Raw genomic sequence first — 16782 nt, forward strand, 5'->3', positions numbered from 1 at the left:
TTATTTTAAGAGCAGTCTCTATAAATACATTTATTTTTGCAAGTAGCTTTGGAAGTCAGTTTCTTGAGATTATGATTTGCTCTGCTGAAAATTAATTTTAGGATTTTGAAGTAAAGATGCCACTTTTCATATTTTCTTATGTGAAAGGAACGATGATTTAGGCAGTTGGAGTAATTTATTCCTGACAGTGTGTTGGGAAGAAAACAGCCATAAACAAAATTAATCATTGCTGATGTTTAAAGAGCACCTACTATGTGCCACATACTGTTTTACAATCTTTGTATAAATTAACATTATAAGACAGATAACAATTCAATACTATTATTATTATATTTTAAGGATTTTATTTATTTGAGCACATGCTCCTGCACATGAGTGAGGGGAAGGACAGAGGGAGAAGGAGAAGCAGACTCCCTGCTGAGCAGGGTAACCCAATACAGGGCTTGATCCCAAGACCCTGGGATGATGACCTGAGCCGAAGGTAGATACTTAATGAACTGAGTCCCCAATACTATTATTATTCTCATTTTATATGTGAAAAAACTGAGGCATTAAAAAAGTAGGTATAGGGCAGCCCAGGTGGCTCAGCGCTTTAGTGCCACCTTTAGCCCAGGGCGTGATCCTGAAGACCCAGGATCGAGTACCACGTCGGGCTCCCTGCATGGAGTCTGTTTCTCCCTCTGTCTGTGTCTCTGCCTCTCTCTTTCTCTCTCTCTCTCTTTCTCTCTCTGTGTGTCTCTCATGAATAAATAAATAAAATCTTAAAAACAAAAACAAAAACAAAAATTGTAGGTATATTACTCAAGACTGCACTGCTAGTAAATGATGGAGGTGGGGTTTGAACCCAGGCAGCCTGGCGCCAAAGACATAGATTTAACTTACTCTGTTGAAAAATACGTTTATGTGAAAGTGCTAGGTGAACTGAAACATATAAATGTTTATTAAAAATTCAGTTCACAAATATTTGTTAACCTCCCCTATGTACTGGGCTCTGTGCTCTGCATTGAGGATTCACGGAGAACAAAAGAAGTATAGTCCCTGACTTCATGAATTAACAGTCTGGGGGCAAGGAGTGGGGTAGTGGGAAATAGGCATCATTTGCTTAATGAGCAGGGAAGACCTATAGCATTAATGTAAGGTGAGCTTATTTTATAATGTCGGAGTAAACATGGCAGCGTGAATGCTGATACCAAACACTTTCTGGTCAGCGGATATTCATGTGAGTTTGTAATATGCCAATCACTGAGAAAGGTGCTATGGTTACAAATAATAAAAGAGGAATACTTGGGCCTCTAGGACTAGTCTGCAAAGGGAGACAGATCTATAACTAATAATAGCCATCAGTTATTCAGTACTTAATATGTGACAAGCACACATGACTACGTAGTTTATATACATTTTCCCTTTCCTCTTTGCGATAACCGACTGACCTTGCAGTGACTCCTGCTGACCCTGTTATGACTCTCTCCATCTCATAGATGAGGAAATTGAGGGTTAGCCGGGTTTAAGTTTCTTGCCATCAGCTAGTAAATGGCAAAGCTGAGATTTTAACTCATTCCCATGTTTCTACACTATACTGTCCTCTTGCCTCCTATAAAACTCAATCCATGTGACTGAGTCTAGGCAGCCTTGATCAGGGGTGCAGCAGATTCTTTGTGCAGATTGCCAGAGAGCTCTGAGGCTTTAGCCAAGTTATATAATCCCTCTGAGGGTTGACAATAACATTAGTGTGACAATAATATTAATTCCCTGGGTTTGGTGAGAATCAAATGAGGTAATACATACAAAATATCTAAGTCAGAGCGCATAAAACTAGACACTATATATAGACACACATATACGCTATTACTTTTGCCAGGTGAGGATGACCATTGGAGGAACAAGTTTGTTGTTGTTGTTTCTTATTTTATTTTATTTTATTTTTTTTAAATTTTTATTTATTTATGATAGTCACAGAGAGAGAGAGAGAGAGGCAGAGACACAGGCAGAGGGAGAAGCAGGCTCCATGCACCGGGAGCCTGATGTGGGATTCGATCCCGGGTCTCTAGGATTGCACCCTGGGCCAAAGGCAGGCGCCAAACCGCTGCGCCACCCAGGGATCCCTCTTATTTTATTTTTAAAAAATTTGAATTTAATTAATTTTTATATTGGGATATAATTTCTTGTTTCTTTATTAACCTGTGACTTAAGCCCATTCAGTGTTTTCTGAGGTTTGTTTCTACGTTTGTTTGATTTAGTGACAGAGGCAGATTGGTAGATGGGGCTGAGCAAATGCTGTACACATCATTCTAAGATAGACTTTTTGAAACATGACCAGTATTCTACTATTATAGCTCACGTACTAGCTGCTGGTATTTTAGCTTGAGTGCTAGGAGCTTAAACAAGAATAGTGAATTTTTCCAAAAATTTAATATTTCCTTTCCCTTATTACATTTTGTGGGCTTGTTAATGAGGTGCTCTTTCCACAATTGCTGAACAAATGAACGTCTTGGATTTTTTTTCTCTTCTTTCTTTCTTTCTTTCTTTCTTTCTTTTTTTTTTTTTTTTTTTTAGAGAGAGAGAATACAGGGACAGAGGGGGAGGGAGAGAGAATCCCAAGCAGGCTCCATGCCCAGTTCAGAGCCTGCCTCAGATCATGAATGACCTGAGCCGGAATCAAGAGTCAGACACTTAACTGACTAAGCCACCATGATGCCCCTGGAATTTTAATTTTTAGCCGAGGGACAGAGGCTGGGCTCCATTGGAGACTGTGTAGTCTCATGGTGCCTCTCTGAGACCTCCCTTTATATCTTGTATCTTGAATACGAAGCTCTTAGTTCCCGCTTTATTCTCCAGCCTTCCTGTTCATTTTCCAAGCTCCTAACATCTTTCAGTAAATGCTCATTTTCTTAAGTTTCCTAGATTCAATTGACATTGCTTGCAACTTGTTGAATGAGTATAAGCAAACTTATAATACATAATCACTGCCTTAGTAAAATATGGCAGGGCTCACTGTAATATTGCACATTGCCAACTGAAAAGGTTTCCTTACATACAATTTATGTAAGTATTCTCCACTATCTAGGGAAAGGGAGTGGGGATTGATTAATATTGGTTGAGTATGTGGGTTCATGTAACTAAACATATTTCATTCCAATGTACTTTCCAACAAATGAAGGAGAAGCTAGAAAATAATGACAAATGTGCTCCTAGGGAAGTAGATGGGGAGCAAGGAGTGGTGGGAAGGGGCACTAGCTTTAAAGCAAATTTAACTGAGACTAAAAAATAAATTCTTTAGTTTGTTTCCTGCAATTCAGTATTACATCGATCTGGTAATAAATGACAAGGAAACTATAGAAAAAATTGCAAAGACCAAGATGAATAGCTCTATAATATAATGAATATGAATTATACTTAGTGTCCAAATTTTCCAAGCCAGAAATGAGGACCTTGGATCCAGCAAGAAGGCTGAAATCAAGATGATCCTGGAAGCTCTCATCCATGGTTTTCTTTTTTTTTTTCCTTCCATTCATATTTTAGCACCATACATGGGTCCAGAGGAGGAACTTGCTTAGCAGATCTTTTGCATTTCCCCACACTTTAATATGCCAATAGCCAACTATAACATGCTTCTCCTAAACCTTCCTTTCTCTTTCATTGCTGAGAACAAAATCAAGCTCCTTAAATAGCCATTGTGTTTATTTGAGGTGGTATGATGATACAAGTCTCAATGACTCAGTTTTCAGTATATTTTCCAGATAATCATTGGACCAAGATAGCTCCTTCTCATCCTACCCTCACACATTAAGGGTTCCTTCCATCTGTCTTTTCTTCATGCTGTCCTTCAGAAATGAGTTTTATTTGGTTACTAACATAATATTAAAATCTTACAATGGGAAATTTTCCTGTTCTTTAAGTCTTCTAGAAAGAGATGCTACAACTTCACTTGCTTAGTTAACCTATTGTAGTAAATTGTTATTAATTTTGGAGGTGTTTCACTCATGAGAGTTTTGAAGATCTTTTGGAGGGGAGATATGAATTTATACCATATCACTGATAAAACATAATGTGTTATGAAGTGGAATTCATTTACAGCCTTGGATTCCATCCAGAGTGACTTGACTTCTCAAGTATAAAAAGAACCTCATTGTAAGGCGGTTACATCTACAAAACTGAAATTAGAAAGAACCCACAAGTAGCATTTTTAGTGAGTTTTCCCAATATATATTTTTCTAACTTGGCCTGTTGGCTATTTTAAAGAATGAAATTCCATTATTTTTACATTTTTTAAAGTTTGACAAAAAATCAATTTTAGTAGGCTGGAGATGTGTCAAGTAGAGATATATAAAAACTAATATTGAAAAAAGTATAACTAGTAAACATTTTATTGTAAAGGAAAAGTTATGAAGGTCGGTGGTCACTAGAGCTTAAAAAGGAATAAAAAATTAGGACGTGGTTAACTTCTTATTTATTCATAAATTTCATTGATTACTAGTTGAATAACATGTATTAAATAAGTTATGAATGAATAATTACTTCCTCAATGAGCACTTCTGTTAATTGATATGTATTTATACTTTCCCTAGATAGATTTCTAGCTTATAATTTAATGCTCTATTAATTCTATTCTTCTATTAATTGATATGTATTTATACTTTCCCTAGATAGATTTCTAGCTTATAATTTAATGCATTCCAGTTAATGCCATAAAAAAACAGGTTTGTTTTATAGGCTTATATTCAGTAGATATGACTAATATTTTTCTGCCTAAATTTTTGGCTTTTTATTACTGTTTAAGCCTTTGCTTCCTCTGCTTTTATCTTGGCAACATTTTCATTTTCCTTGGGAAGAGCAGAGGCTGAAGCTTTTCACTTCTTGGGTACTTATGTTTCTAATGCAGGCAGATTCTCTTATTTGGTCCCTAAATTTCAGGCTCTCACATCCCTGGGGAATCTTGCTGCATAAGGGAAATTAAATGGATGTCGGTGTGGTAATAAGCTTTCTACCAGAGCCTGCAAACCCTCTTGAAGTCTTTGCTCGTTGTTGAGAGACAGAAGGGAAACAAGATGATGTTTTATTAGAAAAGAAGTATGAGGAGAGGCACCCATCTCTGAGAGATTGAATGACAGCAAGAATGGGGTCATCCTCACCTGAATGACCATGGATATTTTAAATCATTCTTTGTGATTCTGTGTGTGTGTGTGTGTGTGTGTGTGTGTGTGTGTATCAAATCAAGATCTTCCGGGGCAGCCCGGGTGGCTCAGCGGTTTAGCACTGCCTTCGGCCCAGGGCGAGATCCTGGAAACCCGGGATCAAGTCCCACGTTGGGCTCCCTGCACGGAGCCTGCTTCTCCCTCTGCCTGTGTCTCTGCCTCTCTCTGTCTGTCTTTCATGAATAAATAAATAAAATCTTAAAAAAAAAAAAAACCCAGGATCTTCTGGCAGCCATAGTAACTGTGCCCTTGGAGGCTGCTCTGAGGTTGCATAAAGAAGAAACACATTCAGTGTCCTCTATGTTGTCTATTGAAAACTTCTCTAATGGTGTTTCAAGCAGCTGCTGGCTGTTGTAGTAGAAGCTGAAGAAAGGCTAGTTTTTTTCCTGAGGCAACTCTTTCAGAAAAGAATGGCAATTTATGAAGTCTGAAGAAACAGACCCCCAATGACAAGAATGTATTAATAATAAATTATTCTTCGTATTGATATTACTATGAATTGTTAAGAAACATAAAACAAAGAGATTAAGACTATAGACTCTGAAGCCAGACATTTTCTAGCAGTGTGACCTTGGAAAAATCTCCTTTTGCCTCTATTCTTCTGAGTCAATTGTGATAGATTGTGCTGTGGAGATAAAAAGCAATGACAACATCAGTGGCCTGAAACAATAGCTTATTTCTTGCCTGCACTGTATGTCCATCACAAGACATACACAGTGAGTATCGCTTAGAAATTCAGGCTAATAGAAGCTCTGTCTAATGATTCTACAGCCCTAGAGGTAGGGAAACACAAATTGGTTTTAGATATTTCTGCCAAGTAGTGTCATGGGTTCCTTCTATTTACATTTGAGTGGCCAGAGCAAGTCACATGGTCAAAGCTGACTTCAATGGAGTGGGGCAGGTGTATACTTCCTTAAGGAAAGGGAACAGATTTCGGTGACTATAGTGAGGTTCCTAAATTACACCCATCTCATAGGATTATGTGAGGATTAGTTGAGTATTTATAAAGTGATGTCCAGCATATAAAAAGTGCTGTATAATTGTGATTTTAATTATTAATAATTAGCATTCACTGCTTACAATAAACAGCTAAGTGATTTTCATACATCTTAAGTAATTTTAAGGGTAACCATGTAAAGCTGCTGTTACTACACCCATTTTATAGATAAGAAAACTAAGACTTGAGACGTTAAATAACATTTGTATTGGCAGATGGGTATTGAGCGATAGGGCAAGGATCTAAATCCAGAGCCCATGCTGTCAGCCAACTATGCCATACTGTCAGAATATTGATAGCAGTATAATATATTAACTGAGGGCTTTCTCTGTATCAAGCATTATACTAAGTGTTTGTATTTATTATCTTATAGGGGTAAGTGTTCAGATAACATAAGAATTCCAACACCTTGGCAGTGTATTCCTACAGCACAGAAAGGTACATTGAAAGAATGTAGCTTTGGACCAACTATTCTTGTTCTGATACATTCACCAAGCAACTCTTCTCAACTTAGCTCCCCAAGTATGATTTCTGGTGGAGATAGAATGGATCCACAGAGTGACATAACTAGTCCTATCTGCTGGGAAGTCACATTTCTCTTTGTAAATGAGTCAGTTAACTTCCTTTTTTACCAATGCATCTTCTGTGAGCTTGAACAGTGTGAATCAGCTCCCCAGGGCCTGATCACTCTCGAGCCATTGGATGTAATTGAGCCCTTGGACAGATACCATTGAGATTAGGAAAGCAAAACAAAATAACAAAAATACCAAAGCAGAGGGCTCAACCCTGGACCCACCCTGAGAACCCAGCCAACCTCCTCCTGTTTCTCTTGGACAGCTACGCTGTTCACTGGCTTTCAGTTAGATGTTGCCAGCCTCCACAACTTGATGAGGTAGAGGAAATTTCAGAGCTGTGCCTGCAGCAAGAGCTTTGTAGAGGCCATACTCCTTTTCATATTCCTTCCTCAGCCCACTCCTCCATACCCTCAATTCTATCTCTTAGATGCTCAATCTACCTTTGATCACTTAAGCAGTTAGAGCTAGAGCGGAAGTCTTGGAATCTTTCTTTGAATAATAACAACCTGAGGTGATTTAGAAATGAGAGGTTAAGTCCCTATAGGCAAATTCCTCAGGCTTTTACTGAGAAGAAAGGAAACTGACAGGCAAAACTGAAGAGCCTTTAAGTCACTAATCCTGAGAAGTGAACTTTCAAAGGGGTTTAAACAAAACTTTTAATTCTGAATGAAGAGCCTATACACACACACACACACACACACACACACACACACACACACACACACACAGCTTTTAATTCTGGTAAGTCTAAAGAAAGTATTTTCTAGTAATATGTATAAAGTAACAAAATTTTGAGCTGTGAGTTCCTATCTATTTTATTATAGAATTAACCATCTAAGAGTTTAGACCTATAGGAAGTTGGATATGAGTCTAAAAATCTGCAACTGGTATAATTTTTTAAAAATCAGATTATGTTTTTCACCTAAAGATGAGATCAGATTTTATGATAGCTAGAGTCCTTCTAGGTCTTCACATTTTCATCATTATGTTATTTTCAATCTTTTTCTGTGCTTAACTACATTACATTGCTTAAACTACACTGATCCTTTTGTCACTAAACCTGTCAATAGTGTAATCTTTCTACTTATATACCTTCTGTTTTATGTCTTATTCCACTTCCTTTGTTTTGTTTTTAACCTATGGCAGCACAAAGCCCTAATTACACCAAGTTTCTCTTCTCACTTCACACACTCTCATTGTAATCTTCCCCACTGACATATTTTCCATTCCTGATTGCTCTTTCCAAGTAAGGTGATCTATACTTACCATCTTTTGAGAATTTTTGTTTTCTGAAGTTTTAAAAATTGTGCTGAAATGCATAGAACATAAAATCTACCATCTTAACCATTTTTAAGCATACAGTTCAATAGTATTAAATACATTCATAATGTTGTGCAACCATCACCACCATCCATGCCCATAATGCTTCTAATTTTGAAAAACTGAAACTTGGAATCTATTAAAAAGTAACGTGGCCCCTGAAAACCACCATTCTACTTTCTGGTTCTATGATTTTTTTCATTACTCTAAGTACCTCATATAAGTGGAATTATTCAGTATTTATCTTTTTTTGTGACTGGCTTATTTCACTTAGTACAATGTTCTCAAGTTTCAGACGTGTTGTAATACATGTCAGAAATTCCTTCTTTGATACAGCTGAATAATATTCCATTGTATATAAATACATTTTGGGTGTTTAACATTTACTTATATTTTTCTTTATTTTGTTTCTTATTTTAATTCCAGTATAGTTAACGTACAGTATTATATTAGTTTCAGGTGTACAATATAGTAATTCAACTGTTCTATTCTATATTCAGTCTCATCAAGAAAGTGTACTTTTAATCTCCTTTACCTATTTCACCCATTCCTCCACCAACCTCCCCCTAACCCTCCGTTTGTTCTCTATAGGTAAGAGTCTGCTTTTTGAATTGTCTCTTTTTCTTTGTTTTGTTTCTTCCACGTATGAGTGAAATCATGTGGCATTTATCTTTCTCTGACTCATTTTGCTTAGCATTATTCTCTCTAGATCTATTTCATGCCGTTGTTAATAAAAAGATTTCATTCTTATTTATGGCTAAATAATATTCCAGTGTGTGTGTGTGTGTGTGTGTGTGTGTGTGTAATATCTTCTCTATTTATCTAATGAACAGTTGGGCTGCTTCCATAATTTGGCTATTGTAAATAATCCTGCGATAAACATAGGGATGCATATATATTTTTCAAATTAGTATTTTCATTTTCTTTGGATAAATGCCCAGGAGCGGAATTACTGGATAATAGGGTACTTTTATTTTTAATTTTTGAGAAAACTCCATACTGTTTTCCACAGTGACTGCACCTGTTTCATTCCCACCAACAGTGCATAAGGGTTCCTTATCCTCTACATCCTGTCAACATTTGTTGTTTCCTGTGTTTTTGATTTCAACCATTCTGACAAGTGTGAGATAGCATCTCATTGTGGTTTTGATTTGTATTTACCTTATGATGAGTGATGTTGAGTATCTTTTAATGTGTCTGTTGGCCATTTGTGTCTTCTTTGGAGATTGATTTGCAAATATTGCATCACCCTTGCATCTCAGAAATAAACCTGCTTGATAGTGGTGAATGATTATTTTTAAGGTATTGCTGGCTTTAGCTTGCTAATATTTTTCTGAGGATTTTTGTATCTGTGTTCATGGGAAATATTGGCCCATACTTTTCTTTCTTTCTTTCTTTCTTTCTTTCTTTCTTTCTTTCTTTCTTTCTTTCTTTCTTTCCTTTCTTTCTTCTTCTTTTTTGTAGTGTCTTTACCTGGTTTTGATATCAGGGTAATGCTGGCCTCATAAAATGAATTTGGAAGCTATCCTTCCTCTTCTATTTTTTGGAATAGTTTGAGAAGAATAGATTTTGATTGTCTTTAAATGTTTCATAGAATTCACCTGTGAAGCCATCTGGTCCTGGACTTTCGTTAGGAGTTTTTTGATTACTGCTTCAATTTCATTGCTGGTCTGTTCAAATTGTCTATTTCTTCCTGATTCAGTTTTGGGACACTATCTGTTTTTAGGAATTTTTTTCATTTTTTTCCTATGTTGTCCAATTTGTTGGCATATAATTTTCATAATATTCTCTTATAATGCTTTGTATTTCTGTGGTATCAATTGTTATTTCTCCTGTTTCTTTCTGATTTTGTTTATTTGAGTCCTTTCTTTCTTTCTTTCTTTCTTTCTTTCTTTCTTTCTTTCCTTTTTTGTTGAGTTTGGCTAAATGTTTATCAATTCTGTTGATTTCTTTAAAGAGCCAGTTCCTAGTTTCATCAATCTATTCTATTGTTGTTTTTACTTCAATTTCATTTATTTCTGCTCTAATCTTTACTTTTTCCTTCCTTTTACTGGTTTTGGGTTTGATTTCTTCTTCTTTTTCTAGATCTTTAAGGTGTAGGATTAAGTTGTTTATTTGAGATATTTCTTGCTTCTTAGGTAGGCCTGTATTGCCATAAGCTTCTCTCTTAGAACCACTTTGCTGCATCCCAAAGATTTTGGACCATAGTGTTTTCATTTTCATTCATATCCATGTATTTTTTTCATTTCCTATTTGATCTTGATTGGCCCATTTATTGTTTTACTAAATGTTATTTAACCTATGTATATTTATGCTCTTACAGAGTTTATCATTGTGGATGATTTATAGTATCATTGTGTGTGATCAGAAAAGATGCATGGTATGACTTCAATCTTTTTGAATTTGTTGAGACCTGTTTTATGACCCTGTATGTGATCTATTCTGTAGAATGTTCCATGTGCACTTGAAAAGAATGTATATTCTGCTGTTTTAGGATGAAATATTCTTAATATATCTACTAGATCCATTTGGTCCAATGGGTCATTCAAAGCCCTTATTTCCTTGTTGATTTTCTGTTTGGATGACCTATCAATTGATATAAGTGAGTAGTTAAAATGCCCTACTATTACTGTATTACTATTGGTTATTTCCTTTATGTTTGTTGTTAACTGCTTTATGTATTTCGGTGCTCCAATGTTGGGTGCAGAAATATTTATAATTATTATATCTTGTTGTTGGATTGTTCCCTTTATGATTATATAGTGTTCATCTTTGTCTTTTGTTACAGTTTTTGTTTTAAAGTCTATTTTGTTCAATATAAGTATTGCTACCCCAGATTTCTTTCATTCTATTTGCATGATAAATGTTTTTCCATCCCCACTTTCAATCTACATGTGTGTAAAGGGGTATCAAATGGGTCTTGTGTAGGCAACTATAGATGGGTTTTGGCTTTTTACTCATTCCATCAATCTATGTCATTTGATTGGAATATTTAGTTCATTTACATTCAGAGTAATTATTGTTAGTATTTATTGCCATTTTGTTACTTGTTTTAGTAGTTCTTCTCTGTTCCTTTCTTATCTTGGTCTCTTCTCTCACAACTAGTTGCTTTCTTTAATGACATCCATGGATTCTTTTCTTAATTTTTTAAATGTCTATTTGTTTTTTATTTGTGGTTACCATTTGGTTTGTGTATAACATCTTTTGCATATAGCAGTCTATATTAAGTTGGTGTTGTTTAAGTTTGAACCCATTCTTTATTCTTCTCTCCATCAGTTTTTATAATATGCTGTCATACTTTACATCCTTTTATTTTATGAGTCCCTTGACTGATTTTTATAGATTTACTTAATTTTATTGCTTTTGTGCTTCTTACTTACTCCTATTTATGGTTTTTCCTTTCCTCTCAAAGAGTCTCCTTGAACAGTTCTTGTAGGTCTGGTTTAGTTTTCATGAATTACTTTGTTTGTCTAGGAAACTATCTCTGCTATATTCTGAATGATAGTCTTACTGGATAGAGTATTATGGACTGCAGGTTTTTTACCTTTAGCACTTTGAATATGTCTTGTAGGTCTGCTTTAGTTTCATGAATTCTTTTAACTTTTGTTTGTCTAGGAAACTATCTCTGCTTCTATTCTGAATGATAGCCTTACTGGATAGAATGTTATGGGCTGCAGTTTTTTTTTTTTTCCTTTAGCACTTGAATATATCATATCATTTACTTCTGGCTTGCAAAATTTCTTTTTTTTTTTTTAAGATTTATTTATTTATTCATGAAAGACACAGAGAGAAGCAGAGACATAGGCAGAGGGAGAAGCGGGCTCCTCTCAGGGAGCCTGATGTGGGACTCGATCCCAGATCCCAGGATCATGCCCTGAGCTGAAGACAGATGCTCAACTGCTGAGCCACCCAGGTGTCCTTGACTTGCAAAAATTCTGCTGAAAAATCAGCTTATAGTCTTACGGGGTTTCCCATCTATGTAATTGTTTTCTTTTCTCTTGCTATTTTGTAAATTTTCTCGTTATCACCGCTTTTTGACATTTTAATTACTATATGTCTTGGTGTGGGCCTCGTTGGGTTGATTTTATTGGGGGCTACTGTGCTCTGGATCTGGATTTCTGTTTCCTTTCCCAGATTTGGAGAGTTTTCAGCTATCATTTCTTTAAATAAGTTTTTGCAAACTTTTCTCTCTCTTCTCCGTCTGGGATCCCTGTAATGTGAATGTTATTATGCTTGATGGTATTGCTGAGTTCCCTGAGTCTATTTTCATTCTGTGTTATTTTTTTGTCTCTCATCTTTCCATCTAGATTGCTTTCCATTTCTCTGTCCTCTAGGCCACTAATCTGTTCTTCTGCCTCCTCTTGTCCATTTATTCCATCTAGTGCATTTTTAATTTTAGTTATTGAGTTCTTCATCTCTGACTGGTTCTTTTTTATGTTCTCTTTGTTGAGGGTCTCACTGAGATCCTTCACTTTTTTTTCAAGTCCAGTGAGTATCTTTATGACATTACTTTAAATTCTCTATCAGGCATATTACTTATCTCCATTTTGCTTAAGTCTCTTGCTATGATTTTGTCCTGTTCTTTCATTTGGGACACATTCCTGTGTCTTCTCATTTTGTCTAATTCTCTCTGTCTGTATGTTTGTGTTAGGAAAGCCAGTTATGTCTCCTGTTCTTGCAAGTAGTAGCCTTATGAAGTCCTTACTTAGTACTCTGCAGTGTCCCCTATTCACCAGAACCTGGCACCTCAGGGCTGTCTTTTATGTGTGTTGTGTGCATCCTGCTATTGTGGCTGAGCCACTTTTTTCTTCAGTCCAGTCATCTGCAATTGTCCTCTTTGTCTACTGTGGGCAGGGCTTTGTCCTTGTGTTGTCAATGGGCCAGTCTGGGGCTGCTTTGGGCTTAAGCTGTGTCAGGCCAAGCATTCGTGCTTTCCCTGTGTTGTGGCCTTAGAATCTTTTGTTGGTAGGTGGGGCCTGCAGTAAGACCGGATATCTGCCACTAGCCCAGTACTGGAGCTGCAATCTCACTGATGTATGTGGTTATCCTTCTGTCTCCCTGAGGCAAGCATTACTTGGAGTGGTACTGGCCCCTGTTGGGGCTGTTTGCACAGTGCCAGGCTGTGGCACCGCCTTGGTTGAGTTCAACCAAAAGCAAATTTGAGGGAGTAAAGCTGCAGAAACACACAGGGGCAAGGTGGCAGTGTTAGTAAGGTTTGTGCTGCTGTTTTGTGGGAGGAGACCTGTAGCAGAAGCCTGAATGGAGGAGGTGTATCTGCAGGGGAATGCAGGGATGGGTGTACTATTAGCAAGTTCGATAAGGAGTGTTGGCTCCATGCTGGTTCCCATTACAGGACTGTGTGTGTAGTTTGTGTAGTGAGGGAGGGAAAGGGCTAACTCCTTTGTTCCTAGAGAGATCTCCTAACATCCCTGCCCCTTCCACTACATGTTCTGAGATTAGTAAACAAATCTCCCTCCCATATACCCCAGGCATTGTTCAAAGTGATGCTTCTATGCTATAACTCTGTGAGGCTGCTTGTTGTGCTGTCTCTTTAAGGGCAGGGACTCAGTTTTCTATTGTCCTCCCAACTCCCTATGATCCTGCTTATTTTTAAAGTTCTAGGTTTTAAGTCCCACTGATTCTTAGAACTCATGAAATTTGGCCTCTCTGACTTTGAAAGGGAAATGTTATAGGTGTCTTCCTGTGTGGGTTCCCCACTGTGAGTCTGTTTCTCTCCCCTACCCATGCCCATGGCTTCCCCCACCCTCCCCCGTCAATAGACCTAGGGCTCCATGTAACTCCTGATGACATCTCTGCCCTTCCTGCTCTCTTCTGTGCAGGCGTTTCTCTATATTTAGCTGTGGAGAGTTTGTCCTGCCAGGTCCTGAAAGTCTTCAGGTCTTTTTTTCGGTTATTTACACTGATATGAATAACATCTAGTTGTATCCATGGGAACATGTGATTTAGGTTCTTCTTACTCTGCCATTTTCCCTGGAAGTCCTATAAATACCACATTTTCCTTATCCATTCATCTGTTGATGGACACTTGGACTCTTTCATGTTTTAGCTTTTTGTGAGTAATGCTGCTATAAACATGGATGTACAAATATCTCTTTGAGACCCTGATTTCAATTTTTTCAGTTCCTTCGGACCTAGAAATGAGGGAATTATTGATAATATGGTAAGTCTGTGTTTAATTTTTTTTGAGGAACCATCATACTGTTTTTCACATTGGCTTTACTATTTTACATTCCCACCAAAAGTGCACAAGAGTTCAAATTTCCTTTCTTTCTTTCTTTCTTTCTTTCTTTCTTTCTTTCTTTCTTTCTCTTTCTTTCTCTCTTCCTTCCTTCCTTCCTTCTCTTCTCTCTCTTTCTTTCTTTCTTTCTTTCTTTCTTTCTTTCTTTCTTTCTCTCTTCCTTCCTTCCTTCCTTCCTTCCTCTCTCTCTCTCTCTCTCTTTCTTTCTTTCTTCCTTTCTTTCTTTCTTTCTTTCTTTCTTTCTTTCTTTCTTTCTTTCTTTCTTCTTTCTTCTCCCTTTCTTATAGTAGCCTCCCCTCCCAATAGGTGTGAGATGGTATCTCATTGTAGTTTTTTTGGTTTGCATTTTTCTAATGATTAGTGATGCTGAGTATTTTTTCATGTGCTTATTGGTTATCTATGTATCTTTGGAAAAATATATATTCAAGTCCTTTGCCCATTTTTGAATTGAATTGTTGCTTGTATTTTTTTTTCATTTTGAATTTTAGACATTCTCTACATATTCAGGACATTAATCCTTTATCACATATATGATTTGCAAATATTTATTTCATTCTATGGGTTGCTTTTTACTTTGAAGATATTATATTTTGATGCACAAAGTTGAAAAATTTTCATGAAATATAATTTGTTTATTTTTTCTTTCGTTGTCTATGTCTTTGGTGTCATATCCAAGAAATCATTACCAAATGTAATGTGTGCAACTTTGCCCTATGTTTTTTTCCTAAAACTTTTACAGTTTAGGTCTTACATTCAGGTATTTTCCATTTTGAGTTAATTTTTTTTATGTTGCTAGGTAAATGTCCAACTTAATTCTTTTGCATGTGGATATCCAGTTTTTCTAACAGCATTTGCAGCAAAAACTATCCTTTTCCCATTGAATGGTCTTGATAACCTTGTCAAAAATCATTGGATCATATATGTGAGGGTTTCTTTCTGGGCCATCTATTCTATTCTATTCTATTCTATTCTATTCTATTCTATTCTATTGGTCTATATGTCTGAGTTTATGCCAATACCACACTATTTTGATTATGGTAAATTTGTAGGAAGTATTAAAATTAGGAATGAGGAGTGCCTGCCTATCTCAGTCGAAAGAGTGTGTGATATTGGTTTTGGGTTTGTGAGTTCGAGCTTCTCATTGGGTGTAAAGATTACTTAAATAAATAAATAAAAACCTTAAAAAAATAAAATCAGGAAGTATGAATTTTCTAGCTTTGTTTTCCTTTTCAAGATTGTTTTGGCTATTCAGTCTCTTGAGATTCCACATGAATTTTAGGATGGGTTTTTCTTCTAGAAAATCATCATTGGGATTTTGATAGGGATTGCTTTGAATATGTAGATTGGTTTTGGTAGTATTGCCATCTAAATATCATTGTCTTCCTGTTAGGAATTTTTGCAAGCAGAATGATCTCTTATCCTTTCTTGGCATTTTGCAAGGCTGCCCTATAGTGAAAATACTCAAAAAATATTATAGAGGGTCTGATAATTGAATTCAGTTTATAATTCAGAGTTCTCCTACTCTGGAAATGTGTGATATATCTGTTAAACTCTATAGGTTAAGCTCTCTCTAGTAAAAAGTGAATTGTATAGCAAGCACCGCATAACTAATTACCACTTCAAGTTATACCTGTCTGTCTGTTCATCTGTCTAGCCAGCTAGCTATGTATCCATCTGGTCAAAAACATACCTAACAACCTAGATAATTTCTTGTATTATTAGGTTAAGTGTGCCTCAAAGCTAATGAAAGGAATGTTGTATATTGACCTAGTCTATATCTTCTTTAGGCTATATTAATTTTTCAAATTTTTGTTTTATTTTTTAATTTATTAACATTTTTTTGCCAGTTAAATGTCTCAAAAATAATGTTTGAATATTGGCAAGTAGTTATGATATTTGTCATCCTGAAAATATTTGGTGACTGCAGTTGGAAAGGACAAAATCATGATGATGCTAACATTGGTTTTCTGATTTTAGTGGTAACTGGTTCAGTCTCACTGAACCTAGCAAACCACAGACTCACCTTAATCTCAACCAGATGCCTTATAATGCACACCATTTATCATCAGGAAGAAGGTGACAGGTGAGATAGAATGAATGGATTAGTACTAGAAAAACAACGGTAATCATATGTCAATACCATTTTTATACATAAAAGAAAATATTATTAGGTCCTGTGAAGTGAAGAGTATACGTTTAGAAGCTTGCCGTCTATTCCTGGGATTTTATAGGCTGTTTGATAAATTTATACCCAGATTAGATACTTGAAAAGATGTTTCAGACACATTCTAGAGCCTTGTTTTTTTTTTTTTTTTTTTTTTGGCTTATTAGAATAAAGACCTTCTTATTCCATCTCAAGGTGCTGATTTAATTTATTTTGACTTTGACATTTATAGATAAGAAGGTACAAAGCATCAACAAGTCTTCTAATCCATAAAT

General features: G+C 36.1%; 1 protein-coding gene across 4 annotated transcripts in view; it reads left to right on the top strand.

The window, feature by feature from the left end:
* PLCL1 (phospholipase C like 1 (inactive)) overlaps positions 1–16782 on the top strand; it is a 330535-nt gene that overhangs the window by 282062 nt on the left and 31691 nt on the right. The window lies entirely within an intron of this gene.

This window comes from Nyctereutes procyonoides, unplaced genomic scaffold, assembly GCF_905146905.1.
Source record: "Nyctereutes procyonoides isolate TBG_1078 unplaced genomic scaffold, NYPRO_anot_genome, whole genome shotgun sequence".
Classification (NCBI taxonomy): domain Eukaryota; kingdom Metazoa; phylum Chordata; class Mammalia; order Carnivora; family Canidae; genus Nyctereutes; species Nyctereutes procyonoides.